Genomic DNA, 7,818 nt, shown 5'->3' with positions numbered 1-7,818 from the left:
AATTATTAATTTGTTTACTGTCCACAGTTTTGCCTTTCCCAAAATTTGATAGAATCATACAGCATGGAACTTTTTTCAGATTTGCTTCTTTCACTTAGCGTTTTTAAAACCAGGACATACCTTTTCTAACCTGATAACTCATTTCTTTTTATCAGTGAATAATACACCATTGCGTGATGGTACCACAGTTCATGTATTCACCTGCTGAAGTACTTCTTGGTTCCTTCTAGTTCTAGGTAATTATGACTAAAACTGTTAGAAACATCTATGTGCAGCTGTTTTTGTATGTAAGTTTTCACATTCGTTGGGTAAACATTTAGGAGTGTGATTGCTGCATTGCATGGTAAGACTTTACTTTTGTCTCTCCCATGTCTTCAAACTTCCTGTATTGTTACATCAACATACTCAGATCTCTCTCATCTTTAAGGAAAAGAAGGCCAAACCCTGGGATTTTAGTTCAGTCCTAGGCAACCCAGTGCTCCTATCCTTCCTTTTCACAGCTATGTTTCTCAAAGGATCATTCACATCCTGTCTCCGTCTCCTTACTTCTGATTAGCTCTTCCATTCAGCCTGCACTTAGGGACTGGACTACAGATGAGACCTCTGCTTCCCCCAGACCTCCTAAATATCTCCATCAATGATCAGTGCTACCCACCTTGAATGGAATCTATTTCTTGGCTCTTTATGACATTTGTCACTGTTAACTACCCCCTTTTAAGGACTGTGACCACCGTTCCTGCTAGGTTTCCCTTTATCTCACTCTTCATTCTCTTTTTAGGTGATACTGTCTACTCTTGTGGCCCTTAGTTTCCTCTATGACTAACACATGTCTTAATCTCAGCCAATCTTGATTACAAAACTTCAGATCTATATCCAGCTGCCTGTTAGACATCATCACCTGATTGTCTCCCTCACACCTCGAACACGTCCCACACATAACTCACTTTTCCCCTTTCAGGCTCCCTCTTGCTGAATTCTCTAATTTGGAGAAAAGCATCATCCATTCAGAAACCTAGGAATCATTCTAGATTCCTCCCTTTCTCTTACATCCAATCCAGCCTGTTACTGAGATCTGTTGGTTCTGTTTTTTCCTTCTTTTTTTTTTTTTTGAGAGAGAGATATTTGCTATAGGGTACATGTGCTCACTGGAGAGACAGAGGGAGAGAGACAAAGTGAGAAATCCCCTAGGGCGGATAGCCATGCCATAATCCTTTCTCCATTTTCCTCTTGGGATTTTGGGCACATACCTACACATGCCTGGTGTGAGTTTTAAGTCTCCGAGTTCTGGGCTCAAACTGCGATTGACTATGTGGGAGTCCAATGGCATAACTATTAAGCCATTCCTCTTTTCCATCTTTTATACCCAGTGGGGTTCATTTATTTCAGATCCTCCTCATCTCTTGCTGGGAATATGCCCATGGTCCCACAGGTCTTACTGTTCTCATTTTCTTACTCTGCCAGAGTAATTCCTCAATTGTTGAAGCCACTTCCTATATAAAGATCTTTCAGTCACTCTCCATAGTCAAGTCTAGACTCCTTATGTTAGTAACCTGGAAGTTCTCACCATCTTTGAGCTTATTCTTACCCCATACCTTTGCCGTGTGTTCCAGCAGGGAGAAATGCATCATTTATTTTTGCTTATGTTCCCTCTGCCTGTAGAGTTACCTCTTTCCCCCATTCTTCTTCCAACATGATCTTGTGCCTAGAGAGTTGCTACTCATGCAAGGTTTGATGGCACCAGGAGCCTTATTAGGAAAACAACAGGGTACCTCCCTTGCAGAAACTACTCACTTTTTTAGTTTATTGCTTCTGGTCTCTGCCAAAACAATTCTAAAGACATTCTTTCAAGGCTTACTGTTCTCTTCCTGAGCACATGTCTCAGGCTACTCAGTTGCCACCTCCTTAATTTCAATTCACTCTTCAACCCATTACAATTCAAGGAGCAAATCCAGAAAAAGGTGATGTTGATTTCAGGAAATAGGGAACCCAGTGCAGGAGAGAGGAAGAGTAATCCTCAAGATGATGATGAAAGGAAGTCTTGGTCAGTCTTAATCAGCTATGCAAAGGCCTGGAGAACTCTCATTCCACATGGGAGCAGGAAGAGGAAGGGTTCTTGGAAGGCTGTCTCTAAAGAGGAAGGTGGAATTTATTATATACTCTGACTCAATTCCAGGGAAAACATTAAGTTGTATGTTAATGAAAATTAACCATGGGAGACAATTGGCTCAACTGAGAAAAATGTACAAACTGCTAAATATAAAATTATGGATTATTTAAAAATGTTCTTTTATGACTACTTTGAAAGAATAAATAGAAGTAGGAGTGGGTGTTAGAGGACAGAATTATTTTTTGTGAAATCTGTGGAGTGTCAAAGTTCTCTTTGCCTCTCCCATGTTGACTCCTTTGTGCTGGATCCTGTCTTTCTTGATGTCCTCTCTATTTCTGGTGCAGCTTATCCTCCAGTATTTCCTGAGAAAAAGAACATGGGAGATATGTTTTCTGAGGACTTACTGTCTGAAATACCTTAATTCTGTCACCATACTTAATTTTTTTTAGAGATTTTTGCTATAGGATGTATGCACTCACCAGAGAGACAGACAGAAAGTGAGAAATCACCCCCCAGGAGGGATGGTCACCCTGTAATCCCTTTTCCTTCATTTTCCCCTCAAGATTTTGGGCCTGCATGTACGTGCGCCTGGCATGAGCCACTAGGTTCGAGACTTGAACTGCGGTCGACCATGTAGAAGTCCAGTGCCTTAACCACCACGCTACCTGCTGGCCCCACCGTACTTAATTTTTTGAATAAATGTGAAATTCCTGAGTAAAATCCATTTCCCCCGGAATTTTTAAGGCATTGCTACATCATTTTCTTGTATTGCTGTTGATAAAAAAAAAAACAAAAAAAAATCAATATTCTTTGTGACTGGTTTTTCTTCTCTCAGGAAGATTTTGAACTACTGTCCTGAGTCTGGAAATTTTCCTTGATAATTTCCTGCCTTTATTGTTTCTTTCCTGTACTTTCATTAGTCAGTTCATTTCTAGACCTCTGGTCTAGAAGATGATTTCTCTCTTATTAACTGACCCCCATCTAAGATAACAAAAGTGGCTCAGCCAGAGCTGTACAAGACTGGATGTGTTTAAACGGTAGAGCTGCGTGTGTAATTTTATTATTACTATTAGGTTTTTGTCATGTGGCACATGCACTTACTAGAGAGAGACAGAAAGGAAAAGTGAGAAATCACCCTCTCCCCTCACAGCCCCAGAAAGGATGGCCATGCCACAATCTTTTCTCCATTCTCCTCTCAGGATTTTGGGCATGCATGCATATGTGCCCAGCATGATCCTCTAGCCTCTTGATCCGGGACTTGAACCACAGTCAGCCATGTGGGAATCCAGTGTCTTAAGCACTACTCCACTGCTGGCCCCAGGCAGTTTTACTTTTTAAAATAGGATGTTTTAAAGGTTTCAATATCTTTTAAGGAATAATGAATATAATAATATTGACCTTTCATGTAAATGCAAACGTATTGATAGCATGAAGACATTAGCAATTTCCTTCCAAAGAGTATTCTTCTTACTCTGAAGTCAATTATTATCATAGAGATATTATTTATTGAACAAAAAGCAACACAGAGACCTATTCTGTGAAATGCTATTTAAGTTTCCTTTGTTTTGGTTGGCAGCTAGACAGTCACAAATAGATAACAATTTTTTTTGGAGAGAGATTTTTACTATAGGGCACGTGCTCTTATCAAAGAGACAGAGACACAGAAAGCGAGAAATCACCCCTCAGGAGGATGGCCACACTGCAATCCCTTCTCCATTCTCTCAGAATCTTGGGCATGGAGCACATGTATCCAGCGTGAGTTTTAAGTCACCGGATCTAGGACTTGAACCACGGTCGACTATATGGGAGTCCAGCAACGTAACCATTATGGCATCTGCTGGTCCCTAGATAACATATTTTTAAGTAAAATCTATTAATAAAACTTTCTAGAAGGGAAAAGTTAGAGATTTTATATGTATATTGCCTTGGGTTCATGCAACTATGATAAAGCATGGTTATGTTAGTGTCTAAAAGTTATGTGGTCTGCTGATGGTTTTAGATATATTTTTGTGGTACCAGCGACTTCCGATTTGGCAACAGCTGGCTCTTTTTCTTTAGCAACCACCTTTTCTCCTTCCTCTGTACTCTGACACAATATTAAAAATACTTTCATTATGTCTCTCTTATCCTCTTCTCTTCCTGTTGCATTTTTTGTCCCACAGCTAAGTCTCCTGTCTAAGCAGTGAACACATGAACTTTTCAGTTTTTGGTACAATACTGTCCATACGTGGATGGGCGGCTTATGACAAGCCCACGTGAGTTCCTGGTTTACTGAAACGAGATCTTCTCTGATAGGAAGAAATGGGGTAAGAAGGATAGCGTTGCTAAGGGAACTTGATTTCTAATTCCTCTGGAAAACCAGAAGGGACAGTTGCAATCAGTCTGATGATTTGGCAAGGGAAAAAAAACAACAACCAGTAAAGACACATTTTCATTTGCTTGTAATAGTGTACTTTGCCAGGAGCTGGAACTAAGAAACAAAATCATACTGATGCCTAATTGCTTCAGAAGTGACTGAAGGCAAACCAACAGACCACCCTAGGTGACTGTGCAAAGGAACTTCAAAACATTCATGAAAAGGGCTGGCCCCCATGGCCTAGTGGTTAAGGGAGCCTGATGCCCTATCTCACTTGGCCAACTGCAGTTCAAATCTTCGCCCCAGTGGCTTGAAAAACATGCTGAGCGTGTTTGTGTGTGTGTGTGTGCCTGAAATCCCACATGATGGACAACTGGAGTAGAAGGGATTGCAGCACAACCATGCCCTATTAAGTGCTTTCTCCTTCTGTCTCTGCTGCTTTCTGGTAAGTGCACATGGCCTCTGGCTAAATAAGTAAATAATTTTTTAAGTTCATGGGAAAATGGAGTGAAAGTATAATTTTATTTTGATACTCCCCCCCCAAATTGAAATTCATGCTTAGCTTTTACATAATACACACTTTTAATAAGTTATTTGAAGATCCTTTATGGATATTTTTATGTAGGTCTAACTGGATTGAGCCATTCAAATGGAATTTTGCCAGTTACCAAAATTTGGGTTAAAAAGTAAGTTGAAGGTTGATAGTCCTATTCTGTTTTTTAATTATTGTCAAAATCTGTATATAATTATAAAATCAACTGAGCACTCAAAAACTTGTCACAAACTAGACCAGCCCTTTCCCCCTACCAGCCCTATTCCCCAAATGAAAACACATTCAGCACTTCTACCTGTGTGTTCATGCCATCCATTTCTTATCGGTAACTCATTTGTTTATAATGCTATTTCTTGATTTGTTATTTTTAGATGTTTTTCTAATGATTCTTTGGCATGAGAAAGGAGTGTTTAGTTTTCTTAACCAACTCTCACGGCCCATTTCTCCTTTCCCTTTCTTCCAATATATTGTATATCAACTTTTATTTTCCTTATTCTTACTTTAGACAGATTTTTGCTATAGGACACATGCATTCCCCTTGGAGACAGAGAGACAGCAAGAGATCACCCTCCAAGTGGGCTGGCATGCTGCAATCCCTTCTCCATTCTCCTCTTGGGATTCGGGACACAAACACATGCCTGGCATGGGTTTCAAGCTGCCAGGTCTGGGACAGGCAGCATCAGCCATGTGGGGGTCTAGCAGTGTAACCATTTGTGCCACTTGCCGGTCCCTCCTAACTCTTTTTTGTTATTGCCAAAAGGTATGTATGCTCTCCAGAGAGAAAGCAGAGGGAACCTCTAGTGGGGTGCGATCATGTCCAAACTCCCTCTCCTCCATTTCTCCATCCTGTTGAGATTTGTGGCACACACACAGATGAACCTGGTGTATTTTCCAAACCACTGGGCCTGAGACTCAAAACCAGGTGGTCAGCCATGGGGCAAATCTGGCTGCCTTATTAGCTAGGCCATGGGCCAGCCCATTAATTACAAACTTTGTTTTCACTGTCAGAGGGTATGTGCACTCACCAGAGAGGTGGGGAGGGAGAATGCAACTCCCAATGATGTGTGGTCACACCACAATACGTTTTCCATTTCTCCATTCTATCAGGATTTGGGGCATGCAAGCACATGCACCCAGGTTTTTTTTTGTTTTGTTTTGTTTTTAATAATTTATTTAATTATTATTATTATTACTGTATTTTTTTTTTTAACTCACCAGAGAGAGAGAGAGAGAAAGGGAGAAAGCAAGCCGCCCGGTCCAGGACTGAAACTGGGGCCAACCATGTGGGAGTCCAGCACCTTAAGTATCATGCCATCTGCGGACCCTCCCACTCCCCAGTTGTTTTTCAAGCTTCTGAGACCAGGATTCAAACTGTTGTCAGCCATGTTAAATCTAACTCACTTAGCCACTGGGCTGTGGAGCTTGCCCATATATCACCAGCTTTTTGTTAAAGCCATTGTCACTGCTAATTTAGTGTTAGATAAATGTTAATCACTTATGATCCAGGTAGCATATTATTTTCTTAACATGACTTCTGTTTTCCTAGAATCAATAGTAGTTACCCAATTTAAAAAATATAGCTTATGTACTTGATTTTTTTTTCTAATTCATCCATTAGTCTTTATGTGCCATTCAATAATTTTTCCCAAAGTGTTAGATACATCAAATAACCTATTAGTGTTGCATTTCCCTGGAGACGTCTCTCCCAGAGTCCTCTGACCTGTGTCCTCATCTAGGCTGGCCACTTCCTGGGTATGCTTTGTGCTGCCATCTTGAGACATCCCCTTGGCTGTATTTCAGCGTTGGAGCCTTATTTTTAGAATTTCCTATTGTCCACATTCTCAGCCCACAATCTCCCTTAAATAGAATATAATCACCCTGAAACTCCATTAGGATGTTATAGTTTATGCATGTCTGGAGAGTCCTCATTCTACCCTCACCCTTGATTTTTATACTTGTAGATGTGGCTGACTTTTCGGTTGTATTCCAGCAGACTTCCACACTCTTATCTATTCTCTTAGCTCCTGCAGCTGATGTTAAGAAGTCGAGCCCTATTTTGAGTTTTCTGTAAATATCACATGTCTTTTTCTTTCTGGAAAGTGTCAGTATCTTTTTTTTTTTTATTCCCAGTATTCTGAAATGGCATGATATGGTTGGCTTTTTTAATCCAGAGGTTTGTGTCATTCATTCATTCATTTATTCATTTATTTGCAACAGGTGGTAGCACCCACTGGAGAGTGGGTGGGGAGGAAGTGAGAAAGCAAATCCCTGGGGAGTTGGCCACACCACAGCTCCTTCTCCTCTTAGGATTTTGGGCATGCATGCACACACACATACACACTTGGCATATTTCTCAAACCTACAGGTCTGGCACCATTAGCTCTGTGGGATGCAGTTACCTTAATTAGCATACCACCAGCTGCCCCCAAGGCTTGTGTCTTTAAGGTTGGGAAATTAATCTTAATATGTGTTAAGATGATTGTGACATCATTTTAGTTTTATGTTCTCTTTTCCTGGAATTCTAGTTAGTCAGATACTGGATCTTCAGAATTTATCTTTTAATGTCTTCATCTTTTCTTTCCTATTTTATACATCTTAGTTTCTTTACCTTAAAGTCTTGTTGAAATATTGTAATATTTCTGATACATTCTTATTTCTTTTTTTTTCTTTTTTTTTTTTAGAGAGATTTTTGCTTAGGGTGTGAGTGCTCACTCACTGTAGAGACAGACAGAGAAAAAGTAAGAAATCACCTGTGAGAGGGGATGGCCATGCCGCAATTCATTCTTTATCGTGGGCATGCAC

This window comes from Tupaia chinensis, unplaced genomic scaffold (genome assembly GCF_000334495.1).
Source record: "Tupaia chinensis unplaced genomic scaffold, TupChi_1.0 Scaffold000275_1, whole genome shotgun sequence".
NCBI lineage: Eukaryota > Metazoa > Chordata > Mammalia > Scandentia > Tupaiidae > Tupaia > Tupaia belangeri.
Note: the sequence above shows the minus strand (reverse complement) of the source record.